We start from the raw sequence: 14,132 nt of genomic DNA on the forward strand, positions 1-14,132 counted from the left end.
TAAGGATAATTTTACTATTTTCACCCCACATATCTTACTGGGTTGCCCCAGCCACTCTGGGAAGCTTCCAACGTATATAAAAAATAATAAAACATTAAACTTTTTTTAAAAAAAATTCCCTATACAGGATTGCCTTCAGACAGCTTGGGGGTCAAATAACTCCATACCCTCCAACATTTCTCCAGTGAAAATGGAGACATCCTAAGGAAAAGTGGGACATTCTGGGATCAAATCAGAAATCGGGATGGCTTCTCTAAATCAGGGACATGCCTGGAAAATAGGGACACTTGGAGGGTCTTCAATAGTGGGTCCTGCATGTACAAAACAAAAGCTGCATAAAATCGTGTACTTTCTGACAAACTCATAGGCTCAAGAAGACCAGATTAAAAATATAGGTAGTTTTCAAGGCCTGAATGAATAAAAATGTCTTCATCTGGTGCCAAAAAGACCTTAAGACAAACCCCTCTGTGGAGATTGTCCCCAAACCTCATACCCTGCAAGTGTCCCGGAAAATATGGGGTATTCCATTTTCTCACATGAAAGCATGGCAGCCATTTTGGGCTCTGTGATCTTGCATAGGTGGTAAGACACACATCCTGGTTTCATACTCAATATGTTGGAGGGTATGCAACCAGTGTGGTATGGTGGTTAAGAGTGGTAGACTTGTAATCTGGTGAACCGGGTTCGTGTCTCCGCTCCTCCAGATGCAACTGCTGGGTGACCTTGGGCTAGTCACGCTTCTTTGAAGTCTCTCAGCCCCACTCACCCCACAGAGTGTTTGTTGTGGGGGAGGAAGGGAAAGGATAATGTTAGCTGCTTTGAGACTCCTTCGGGTAGTGATAAAGCGGGATAACAAATCCAAACTCTTCTTCTTCTTCAACTGGAGTGCCATCACTGAAAAGACCCTCACCCTAGCAGGCAACTGTCTCACTTCATTTGGTGAAAGTAATCAGAACAGGGCTTCAGACAAGGCTTTCGAGAACCAGGTAAGAAAATACAGAAGGAGGCACTCTCTACTCACAGGAAGTCTGAATCCAACCCACAGAGTTCAGTAGGGCTTACTCCCAGGAAACTGGCTATAGGATTGCAGCCTTAAAATCTTTTTACCACATCTCTGCAATGAATTTAGAGGGCCCATTTATCTAAAGCCAAAATATATGGCAAGTCCAGCTTCAAAAATACATGCTACCCTTAATACATGCCACCCTTTTCTAGCATTTGATGAAACCAAACAATGAGATAACTTATCAGGAATAACAGTTTTTATTTCCATGGAGCCACAGTCACTTTCCAAGAAATATAGACAGCCTTTCCACATTTCCTTTTGCGGGCTTGAACTTGGGGCCAAGGAACTTCACATTTATGTTATTTTTTTATAAAAAATAATTCATTTCCTTATTCACTTTGGCCATAACTCTGGCATACCAACACACATGCAAAACCCGGTTTACAGTTGCACAAAGGCCTTATACACAACATTTTGCATGAGACTATTTAATGCTGTCGTAAATGAATGGTGCTGAGAGACTCAAGTCTCCATAAAACCTTTGGACCTATGAGGGAAGTGACTACCTTCCCATTACCAGATAGGTGAGGACTGGTTACAACAAGCAGGGAAGGAAAGGCTGAAAATTTGCATATTGGTTTGTAGGGATTCCCCATTAGTCACAGACATATTAGGAGCAGCTTTCTGCTGCTTCCAGGGAAAAAAAAAATATTTGCCAATGGTTAGATCTGCATTCAGTGTCAAATCTCAACAAAGCCATGACCTATAACTTCCTCTTGTGGGTGATACACATTTATGGGTAGAAAGACAACACTGACTGCTTTCTGAGCCTTTCTACTGAATGAAAATGTGGAGAAATATAAAGTTCCCCAGATCACATTAAATACAATGTGATGACAATGTGATGTTGAATTAATTACTCCCCAAGAGCTCCTTACTCCCTCTTTACTATTATTTCACTTTTAAGAGCAGTCCGGAAGGAAGAGGAAACTGCTCAACATTCTCTAAAACCGCATCTGGATGACAGCCTACTTGCACATGAAGCTTCCTTATATTGCATCAGACCATTGGTCCATCTAGCCTGTTATTGTCTCAGGCAGGTGCCTTTCATGGCCTACTGCTTGAAATCCTTTTGGCTGGAGATGCTAGGGATTGAACTTGAAGCTTTTTGCATTCAAAAGCATGCGCTCTGCCACTGTTTTACAGCCCCTCCCAGGGCCAGCCCACGCATGAGGCCAGGTGAGGTGACTGCCTCAGGCAGCAGGATCCGCAGGGGCAGCACATCTTTCTTTCCCCCTTGTTTTCGATATAGATAATCACTCACGCCTTCTTTCTTAGCGGGGAAGAAAGCACCATTTTGTGGTTCACCGTCTTCTCTCATGGCACCTGAAGAGTTTGCTGGGCTCTGTAAAAATCAACTTTTGTTCTTTTGAAAGTTATGTTTTGATATCACCAACCTGGGTACAAAAATAAGCTTAGAAACATAACAGCAAAACTCTGAAATGTCTAGGGGACATGTAAAAAGTCAGGCGTGCCAGTTAAGTTGATTCTCAGCTTTCTAAATTTCTGTCAGAATTATATAGGTTCATATCACAGAAGGAGGGTCATTTCACACACTTACCGTATTTTTCTGTGTACAGTGGTACCCCGCAAGACGAACGCCTCGCAAGACGAAAAACCCGCTAGACGAAAGGGTTTTCCGTTTTGGAGGCGCTTCGCAAAACGAATTTCCCTATGGGCTTGCTTCGCAAGACGACAGCCCATAGGGAAATCTCAGGGACAGCGGGGAAGCGCAGCGCGTCTTCCCCACTGTCCTCGGACCTCCTCCGAAGCCTGGCGGCGGGGCGGGGACACCTCCTCCCGCTGCCGCCGGGCTTCGGAAGGCTCCTCCGAAGCCGGGCGGTGGGGCGGGAACACCTCCCGCCGCCGCCCGGCTTCGGAACGGTGCTCCGAAGCCGGGCGGCGGGGAGGGAACACCTCCCGAAGGCGGGCGGGGGGCGAAAGTCTTTGCTCCCCCCTGCCTGCCTGTCCCGGAGGGCTTTTGAAGGCAGGCGGGGGGGGGAGCAAAGACTTTCGGCCCCCCCGCCCGCCTTCAGAAGAGGTCCAGGACCTCTTCTGAAGGGTGGCGGGCGGCAAAAGTCTTTGTACCCCCTGCCTGCCTTCCCAGGGGCTTTTAAATCGCCCCGGACAGCGGAGAAGTCGCCCCGGAAGAAGTCCTCCGCTGTCCCGGGGCGATTATAAAATGCCGCCCGCCAGCATTTTAAGATCGCCCGGACAGCGGACAGCGGAGAAGTCCTCCGCTGTCCCGGGGTTTTTCTCCGCCCGGACAGCGGAGAAGTCCTCCGCTGTCCCGGGGTTTTTTAAAATGCTGGGGGTGGGAAGAAAAGCCCTTGTCCCCCCCCAGCCTTCAGAAGAGGACCTGGTCTGAAGGCGGTTTCCCTAGGAACGCATTAATTGATTTTCAATGCATTCCTATGGGAAACCGTGCACCGCAAGACGAAAAACTCGCAAGACGAAGAGACTTGCGGAATGAATTAATTTCGTCTTGCGAGGCACCACTGTATAAGATGCCCCCATGTATAAGACAGCCCCTATTTTTTTAACCCAAAATTAGGAAATCAAGTTATTTAACTATTTTTTTGGGGGGGGGGGAGGTCACTTCTGCCAATCGCTCACCCACCTGTCCGCCACTGCCAATCGCACACCTTGCCACAGCCACCAATTGTCTGCCGGCTCACTGCTACCAACAGCCCACCTGCCCACTTGCCGCAGCCGAAGCCAATTGCCAGCAGGCCTTGCTGCAGTCACCAATCACCCGCCCAATCGCCGCTGCCAATCTCCTGCTTCCTGCTGCCATTCATCACATGTCCCCCACCCTTTGCATTCACTATCCATGTATAAGATGACACCAATTTTTTGCCATTTTTTTTTTTTTAGCAAAAAGCATTGTCTTATACATGGGAAAAACATGGTACTTGTGCTCTGAGTTGCCTCCAGGTTCGTGCTCATTAAGAGAAACGTAGTGATCACAGAGATAATCCTTAGATCAGAGGTTTTCAACCTACATTCTTTTTGCAGCTCCCCTGGGCTCAGGAGCCCAGCTATGTCACCCCTTGCCTGCAGAGCTGGCAGCCCCTCACCCTTTTTTGAACACCCTCCCTTGTGGAGGATTCCCTCAGCCTCCTCTTCTCTTCCCTCTCCTTGGGAGTCCTCCTGGCAGCTGCTGCTGCTGGACCTGCCCCCACCCTACCCCAAAGAGAGGTGCTCCCAGAGGCACTATTTGCCTGCGGAGCTTATAGCCAGGGCTGCTGTAATAAACAGCTGTGCAAGCCTTTGGGAGGCAGAGATGAGAGAGGGCATGAGAGGAGGAAGGAAAGGAAAGAGGGACAGAGGCTAGTGTCGCCCGTGGTACCCCTTGACCATCATTCAAGGCACCCTAGGGTGCCACGGCACACTGGTTGAGAACTACTGCCTTAGAGTATGGCAGGTAGAAATAAGTGCTGCTGTATTAATGGAAACACATCCATGATTTCACAACTCTAACGTTATGTTTGTCCACCTAGGAGAGTAAGTGATTACATGCATACAGTGGTGCCTCAGGTTAAGTACTTAATTTTTTCTGGAGGTCCGTTCTTAACCTGAAACTGTTCTTAACCTGAAGCACCACTTTAGCTAATGGGGCCTCCTCCTGCTGCCGCGCCGCCGGAGCATGATTTCTGTTCTCATCCTGAAGCAAAGTTCTTAACCTGAGGTAATATTTCTGGGTTAGCAGAGTCTGTAACCTGAAGCGTATGTAACCCGAGGTACCACTGTATTGGGGTCATGCATAGTGGGGTCATGCATGTTCACAGCTGTGAAAAGAGTGTGCACATACCAATGCTGTTACACCATGAAAGATGCAGCTCCCTCTTGAATACATAGGCCATGAGTCAATGTGCTTCTGGATCCCACATTTTACCAATTTATGGTGGAAATTCTATCATTGTGGTGTGGGGTGTATTACTAGTAAATTATGGCTTAGAATTAAACCAAAGAGTTTGAACCATCAATGGACCAGAGAGAGCTATAGAGAGGAACATAAGCATAAAAAAGATGAATAGCTTTGAAACAGAGGCTCTGCTAATGAGATGACAAAAACATACCCTATGCATATTTTGTGGGTTTTGGTTTTGATATTCTACTTATGTCAAATATATGTAATTTTCAACCCTCATTTTATGAATTCATATACTATTCTGTTTCCTGTGTGGTTAGTAAGCATGCCAAAATTGACACTGTAGAAGTCTTGGAGATTTTCACGTCCAAGACATATTTTCAGGGGGATGGGATTTCTAAATCTGGCTTCTTCATTTTAGAAGATACCAACGGATATTTGGCTCAGATGCTTTCCAAGTTGGGGTGTCTACCACAAAAGATCAACAGGCAAACAGAAAAGTGTAGTCATATTTTTGGAAACTCGGGTTTGCTCCACCTAAAAGGCAAAAAAGGTAATGACTTTAGCAGATTTAAATCAAATGCTGCTGGACAAATGTATACAAACTATTTCCTATTAGAAATATTTTCTTGTTGGCTAAGCTTCTCCAAGTTTTATTGAAAAAAGGGGGAATTGGATTGCTCATTTTATATCAAAAGTGGGGGGGGGGGAGCATACTTCAAAATCAATAGAGGGATCCTGAGATATGTTATTGCTCAGTAAAATGTGGTGTGTCAAATAAATATACTTTATTATAGGATATCTCATTTTGAAATATCCATTGTAATTGTTCGGTACTAGCAAATCATAAATCATCCTTGATACCAGTTAATCTGAACCAGATATATGTCTGGAGCAGTACTGAAGCATGTACATGTTATGAAGAAGATCAGATTTGCCCTTGGTTGCAGCAGGAGATGCTAAGGAAGGCAAGAAGCCAACGTCAAAGTCGGGAAGGTAAATCCAGATGATCACTAAATAAGAAAGTCAATGTTGAAGATCCGAAATCCAGCTCAATTCACAGAAGCAGTACAACCATGAGTGAGGACAGGTGGAGACTGTGTGCATCAATGGAAGTCGGTGCAAGAATACTGTGTTCAAATAGGTAGGAGCCATGGTCAAAAGAGTGGGTGGGGCTAACGGGTCTAGCATAGTAGAAAAAAGAGTCATAGTGCCATCTTATGTAGTGTTATGGGTTTGGGGGAGTAGGCTATATGCCAAACCTCTCTAATCCCTAGATCCACCAAGTGCTAAAAGCCAATCAAGCCTTCTAATTCCAAAAATAGCCAAGCTTGCTTCCTGGTGAGGGGGTCGGTGTGAGACTGCTAATGGGTGGGCCCCCTCCCTGAGCAGAGAAAGCCAGAGTTTGGAATAAAGTTTTGCAGTGATGGGACCTAGAAGTAAAGTAGCAAGCTGGGGAGGAAGAGCAACGTTTGAGAGCAATATTTTATTTTTGTTTGAAACCAAGGCTGTGGCTATGGGAGAAGCGAGACGCTTTTTGCAGATGGACTAATAATACAGACTTAGCTTCAGGGTTGTTGGAAGGATTACAACTAGATAATGCGTATGAAGCACTTTGAGAAGTTGAAAACATTGTGCAAATACTAAGCATTAAAAACATGGGTATATTTGCTGTAGTGAAAGTAGAGATGATAATGATGATGATGATGCAGATTTAGAAAAAAAAAATATTAAAGACAACATTACCACTAAATATTTGCCACTGGCAACTTTGGGCTGAGTAATTCCAAATAGTATATCTCAGTCTTTGCAACCAAATGCCTCCCTTGGGTAATTCATGAGGTGAAGACAGCAATGACTTAAAAATATACCTGTTTACCCAAGCTTTCCTGGACTCTGACTCTTTATTTGTATTATTTTGTTTTGTAGACTACCCCAGTTTTATTTGAGATATAGGTTTGTGTTTTGTTTTCATCTTATTTTAAGGAAATATTATTGAATGTTGTGAGGTGTGTGTTTAACTGCTTAAGGATTTTTATTATATTAAGCATTGCAGTGATAAGGCTGTAATCAACAAACAACGCATTTACAGAAGCCGGTGCAAAGATTCCCACTAGGGCAACAGGACTTCCCCTGCTCTCAGGAGAACCCCCAGGTGGGGAGGAGAGGGGAGATTGTTCTGTGAAATGCTTGCACTGATAGAATGACCTTCTTAGCACAGCTTTGGGGGTGGGGAATCTATATTTAATAAATAAATACAGTACATAAGTTTCATGAGTAAATAGATAAGATGAATTCTGTTCTCTCTTCCTTAAGAATCCTAAAGTTGTAACCCTAAACACACTAGACAGTAAGCTCCGATGAAGATTGTGGTGCATACTTCTGAGTATAAACAGGATTTTGCTGTCAAGGTATTACTACATCTTTAAATGTCTCTAAAGTACACACATGCATATGAACACAATTTAAATCAGCAGGTGATCAGCTGTCCCACCACTGGTGAAATTAATCATCATCTATTCATACCCATTCTTTTTACCTGACAGGACTCAAGGCAACTTACAGATAAAAACAAGAACAATTATGGGACCAGCAGTCTATAATGTAAAGGACTGTACAGTAAGACATCTGTATCAAATGAAGGGGAGGCAGAATTCTTATATTTTTATCTGCAGAAAAGACAAAGGCTAGGAAACAGTGATGCAGACTCTGCAAATACACCTTAATTTGACTGTAACTTTGAAGTGGCTGTAGCTTTGAAGCCATTTCCTCCCCAGAGTCTGCTCTGCTAACCATGTGACATGGCTCTCGCCTTGAAAGTCTATCAAGTTACATAATCCATCTAGCACATTCCTCACCATTCCTGTTTTTAATGACCTAGACCGGATTCAACCCAATGGCCTTCTTAAACATTCCCGCGGCTTTCTGTCACTTACAGTATCGAGTTAGGAGCGTGTGTTTTGTGTTTGCTTCTGCACTATTAAATAACACAGCGGGACATGAAGATGTTTCACACATTGATGGCTTTTTCGTTATCTTCCCGGTTCAGATTCCTTTTGCACATGGTGCCAGTGGGTGAGTGACTTCCCCACATCCATTCTAAAATTCATTTTCCACTATACTGCTGTAACCTTTAACCTGTCAAGAAAAAACTCTTGTTGATCAAAAGACACAAACATTTAAAGGGTCATGTGATGTCCTGGAATTCCCCCTCCCCACCCCCTAGTTCTGTCAATGTCTCTCAGTTATTTCGGCAAATTTCTGCTAAAAACCCAGCCAGCACCTGTCTTTCCTGATTAGTTTTTTAAAAGAAAGAAAAGAGATGGAGAATGCAGGTAGACCTGGAGACATCTGATCTGATTTTTTTGAGGGTAACCAACAATCTGATACCTGTGAGAAGCAGGGCACATCAGTATGATCTGCAGGTGGCTTTTGCAGTATCAGCACATCTCTAATATTACTGGAGATTTTTGTGCGTGTGAAGAAAAGAAATACATTAACAAGGCCTGTATTGGACAAAAGACATGGGATACAATGGATCTGTCAAGTTAATCCACTATTCTGTCCTCCTTATCCCCTGACGGTAACTAATATCCCCTACAACGTTAAAGCAATTTGCCATTTGTAGCCCTAAAGAGGCAAACATCTTCTTTCCCCTCTTTGTTATAGGGGTCTAGAAAACTGCGGTAAAGATTCCACTGTAAACTCACTTTGAGGCCTTCCCTGGAAATAGAGGTGGAGAAGACATTTGGACCTGTTCATATTTAAATGCAGACCTACCTAAATTTGTACTTTCTGAAACAATATGAAAACCAAAACACAGATCTGCTTTGAAAGGAACATTTCTCTGAATTTTGCAATTCTGTTCTCCAACCAAATAATGTGTACAAAAAATGTGTCCATTTGGGGAAGTGTGCATAAAAATGCATTTATGAGCAAAAATAACTTAGAAAATGTGTTCCTTTGGTAGACATTGCATGCAAAAATGTACATATTGTGGAAAATATGGACTAAAACAATTGCAAACTGATGCAGGACTGTGGAGAACTGAGGACTGGAAAAATGAGAAACCACCACTGACATATTTGTCCATCCCTAACTATAAATAAGCAGAATTTAAAAGGACAACATGTTAATGTGACCATCTGGCTTACAGTTCTATTGTGTGGTTGTTGGGCAGGGGGAGGGGCAAAGAGTCTTGACTCACAATAGACCCCATTACAAAACATATCAGTTAAAGGGCACATTCTCACTTTGTATGATTGCAATAAAACATGGCATGGAGGGGGGAAGCAGTTTGGTGAGTTGTCTTGGTGCTATTTTCACAGGAGAGTTTTGAACTCCACAAGTACTTTAATGCTCTGTTAAAATGCTTAGCTTGACATCTAAAAATCATTACGGCTTCTCATGTTTTTAAAACCGTTTTAGATACTGTTGACACGTTATGAAGAAAGAATTTCAACTTCAGTTATGCCCTGAGTGTGTGTTGGTGGGAAAAAGGGGTGCTAATATTCTTGACTGTCATTTTTCAGAAAGCCCCAGAAGAGGGTGAATGTTCCATGGATTATTGCATAGAGTAATAAATATTCAGTGAACCATTTTTTTTTTTAAAGCCTAAAGAGCTCTGGTTTACGGAAATGCGGTATGTTGCATGTTACTACTGAAAATAACATTAAACCAGGCAAGATGATTTTATGTTCAAGCTGCCGTTCTTAAGTAGCAGCTGAAAAGAAGGAGCACTCATGTTCTTCTCAACCAGTGAAGGAGGAGTGGGTGCCATTCAAGTGGTACAACCATAGAGACACTCTACCTACGGAAAGGTCTGTGTTAGCCCACAAATGCTGATTACATCAGCCACTCAGCTGCTGAATAGTAGAGTTCTATGCAAGTACAGTGGTACCTCGGGTTACAGACGTTTCAGGTTACAGACGCTTCAGGTTACAGACTCTGCTAACCCAGAAATAGTACCTCAGGTTAAAAACTTTACCTCAGGATGAGAACAGAAATCGGACACCAGCGGCGTGGCAGCAGCAGGAGGCCGCATTAGCTAAAGTGGTGCTTCAGGTTAAGAACAGTTTAAGGTTAAGAATAGACCTCCAGAACAAATTAAGTTCTGAACCCGAGGTACCACTGTACAGGGTTGCAGTGTTTGGACTACTGTGGTGAGTTTATTAGACTGTAAAACTGTAAGCTGGGACAGTTGTGAATTTCATTTCTTGGAAAGCACTTACTATACATTAAATAATAAGTGATGAAAACAATGAGGAAGCAATCCAGATGGAGAGGAAGAGGCGTGAGAGGTGGAATTAAAGAGCCATACATTTATGGGGGGGGTGCCACATAACAGCACCCCACTTTCAAGAACATATGTGTCTGGAATACGCCCAGGGTTTGTTTGTTTTTTACAGTTGTTCCAAATCCACAATGATTTCTTCTCAATCGATTTATATTTTATTCCTCATCCTCTTCCAGAGGAGGTCCATGGATCCAAAAGCTACTCTGCATAGCCAATTCTCCACAGCTCCTAACATACTTAAGATTCCTTCAGCTTTGCTCAACCCAACTCTGTACCGCATCCACTTAAGATGGTCTTCATATTGTTCATTCTTGGCAAAAGTAGAGCCCAGTCCATCTGCCTTATGTTGGGGATGCAGTGCACAAGGCACCATTCTGTTGCATTATAATCTGGTGGTTAGGACTTAGAAGCTGAGAGGCAAACCAGCAGTTCAGCATGCTCAGGCAGGACTAAAATGCAAAATATTCATGGCTAGGTCACAATTTCTACTGGCCAACAGGTTTGGCATCAAAAGGTATAATTCAAATCTCCTAGCTCCAGCCTACCTGCTAGGCAGAAGTTAGGAGAACTAAGGAAGGCCTGTTGCTCAGTGGTAGAACATCTGCTTTTCATGCAGAAGGTCACAGGTTCAATCGGCACTACCTACAGTATAGTCAGTCCCAAGAGTGAACCCATAAGAAATCCTGAAGAGTCACTGCCAGTCACTGCTCAGCTAGATGGGCCAATGGCCTGACTGCATCCTATGTTCCTGTAATGTTTTCCCATTCTCACTATCTCAGCCACATCCCACAATTCTCCTGGTCAAACCTGCCTCTTCTGTTCTTGTTAAAAGTGAAAATCTGGACACAAAAGTTGTTGAGGTGTTGTTGTTTTATGCATGTTTGTTTTGGGCCAAAGTTGTTGAGCTTTGCAAAATCTCAAAAGAAGAAGAAGAAGTTTTGAGATGTTTTTAAGGAAATTCTACACTTCCAACATGGGTTGCCAATACGTCCAGATTTCCCCAGACATTTCAGCGATTTCCGCCCAGACTCCGTTTCTGATGACCAAATCCAGGCTATGTCTGGGAAATTCCGGACATATGGCAACCCTAATTTAACTCAACTTTATGCAGGAAATAGTTTCTCTTCAGTGAAAGCTATTTTTTAAAATAATAATTAAAAAATCCCTCCAAGTAGGAGGAAAAAGAAGTATGGTAGCCCAGGGTTGATTTACTCTCCTTCCTATTTGGGGAAACATGTCAGGGGAAGCAGGAAGGCTTTGGATCTAGCAAATCCAAGTATCCCTCAGACTGTATCCTGGTGCATCCCCTTTGCCTTGTCAGATGTCAGAGTACTGACAGTCAGCAGCACCAATGCCATTTCCCCCATGCTGGCTGGGAAGGTGCTTCAGTTAAGAGAACTCCCTCTGTGAAGGTGGAGCTTCTTCTCTACTTGCAGAGCAGAAGATCTGCAAAACCCTACCATGACTAGGATGCCCTCCCACAGACCGTAAGATTGTGCCTCAAGTAAGTGAGAAATAGTTCTTTTTTATTGGAACGCATGCTGAAGCAAATATGCCGAAGAGGGAAATTCTGGATTTATTGTTAATTTCTATCAGAATGGGTTTTTCCCTTTTGCACTTGGGTTTGCCATTTTGAATTGCAGCTGGATAAAGTGTTCTTTTTGTCTTCTTTCCATTATGTGTGGTGTATACCTTTTCAAATGTCAAATCCCGCAGACATCAGTGGTTTTATACAGTTGAGGACAAAATTACTGCTGTAAGAATCAAATTATTCAACATGACCTTTGTATGGATGTCTAGTGGTGAATTAATGAACTGATTCTTTTGGCAGCTCGAAACCTCCTGGATTGGCATATTTTTTAAACCCAATTTTTCATATGTATATTTAAATGCATGTTTAAATATCAGTTTATGAGACCCTAGCATATTTTGCACAGGGTTTCTGAGCATGTGCTGTTGAACACTTTTTAGGGGAGACCTTTAAACTAAACATGGAAAGGACTGAGCCTGCATGCCCAGGGACACTGGCAATGGGGCTTTCTGTACAGACCTCTACCCTATCCCCAATTCAAGCCCTTGCATATGTAGTCCAATGCCTGAACCAGGCTTATGTTATATAGCATTGTGATGTCATTACATTAATTGCATAATCCCTCAATGGTTAGGACAAGGGCGAATTTCAATGCACTGCTGATTTTCCATTGGCCTCTAGTGCTTGGCTGCTTCCAACATCACATCAGGTTGGGGTGCTTGCTTCCTTCCCTTGCCAGGCCTTTCCCAGGAGGGAGGGAGGAAGAGATCTGGGGTACAAGAGAAAAAGAGGGGTGTGCTCAGCAGAGAAATAGAGGGGCAGATAGCAGAGAAAGAGGGGTGGGTTGGGAGAGAGAGAGCGGGAAAGAGAGAGAGGAGAGAGAGTTGTGGGAAATTATAGGCAGATGGAGGGATGCGGTCAAAAAGAGAGAGGCAGGGTGAGAGTGTGATCAGAGTTTTGAAGGTATGGATCAGCCAACCCAATCTGTACTTTCAAAGGCATCCCTCAATGGAATGCATATGTTGATGAACTGTGTCCTGTCTCTGCTTCATGCCTCTGACAAATTCTTTTCCAGGCAATAGCTTTGAACAACCCAGTGACGCCATATCCAGCAATATTTCTGGCAAAGCAGCCCTGGAGGCCCACTCTGCACCAGCAGGTCACTTCACACAACATAACCCTGTACTAGCACAGTGTCGATTGTGCATAAAGGTCATGGCCCCAAATCAAAAAGATGTGATCAATACAGTTAGACAGAGCAGTAGAAAAATGGTGTTGAATGGACAGGGTGTTACCATTCCGTTTTCTGTTGTCATTTTCATAATCCACAAGAGTTCTTACCGCATTCACTGCCCTGAAACAATGCAAAAAGGAAGTATTGGGCAACAGGAGAAAAGAAAGATTTGTGGGCTCTGTTCCAAGTTATTTCATAATGTTTTTCTTGGATCAGTTTGAAACAAATGGGAATGACTATGCCTCTGTTATTATTACTTCATACACCACTTTCTGTGGAACCCGTAGAAAAAAAAACATTATTAATCAACATGGGGGCGGGGCGGAGGATCGCAAATCAAGTCTTTCTGAGATGCACAAATTGCAGCAGCACCACAGGCCTTGGAGGTTGGCACTTTCAACATAACCCACACTTCTTGGCACCCTCTTTGCTAGCAGTTACAAGAAAGGTACGTTTTCAATATACAGTAGTACCTTGTTTTGCGACCGGGATTTGTTCCGGAGCCCCGGTCGCTGGACAAAAAGGACGCTGGACAAAGTGCCGTGCCTGTGCATGTGTGCGGAGCAGTTTGTGCTTCTGCGCATGTGCGAAGCACGATTTAGCACTTCTGCGCATGCGCGAGTGGCGAACCCAGAAGTAACCCGTTCTGGTACTTCTGGGTTTGGCACGGACGTTTGATGGAATGCGTGCTCGACAAGGCGGGAGCTAGACGAGGTACCACTGTATGTGACATTCGTCAACCTTTGCAACTCCAGGCTAGCCTCAAAAAGCCATTTCTAGACACTAGTCCCTGTTTGGTCTGCAGTATGAAGACATGTTTGCCCAGAAAAATACAATTATTTTTTTAAGAATAATTTTAATCATGCCTAGAGTGTAGCACCTTATGGCTTGTTCCTAATACTGTGGTGAAGTTTTCAAGCTGTGGAGTCAAGCACAGAGCAGCACAAAGCAAAAAGTAGCAAGAGGACTTTTTGAGCAGTGTAATGTGTCATGGCTTCAGCATGGTGCATTATAGCACAGGAATCAACTTGTGTGTTATAAAACACTAGCAGCCTTGTTCCCGGCGTTGCTCAGGGATTCTCAGAAACAAAAAAACAGAAAAAATCACCTCAGTTTTGAAATCAGTGCCTA

General features: G+C 43.6%; 1 long non-coding RNA gene across 1 annotated transcript in view; it reads left to right on the forward strand.

Moving 5' to 3' along the window:
- Positions 1-5,461: 5,461 nt before the first annotated feature.
- The window catches only part of LOC308596399, a 28,815-nt gene continuing 20,144 nt past the window's right edge, over positions 5,462-14,132 (forward strand). Inside the window, exon 1 of the long non-coding RNA XR_014012513.1 lies at positions 5,462-5,493. This is a non-coding gene — a long non-coding RNA (uncharacterized lncRNA). The remainder of the gene's footprint in view (positions 5,494-14,132) is intronic.

The sequence above is a fragment of the Podarcis bocagei genome (assembly GCF_964188305.1).
Source record: "Podarcis bocagei genome assembly, chromosome: 1".
NCBI classification, from domain to species: Eukaryota; Metazoa; Chordata; class Lepidosauria; order Squamata; family Lacertidae; genus Podarcis; species Podarcis bocagei.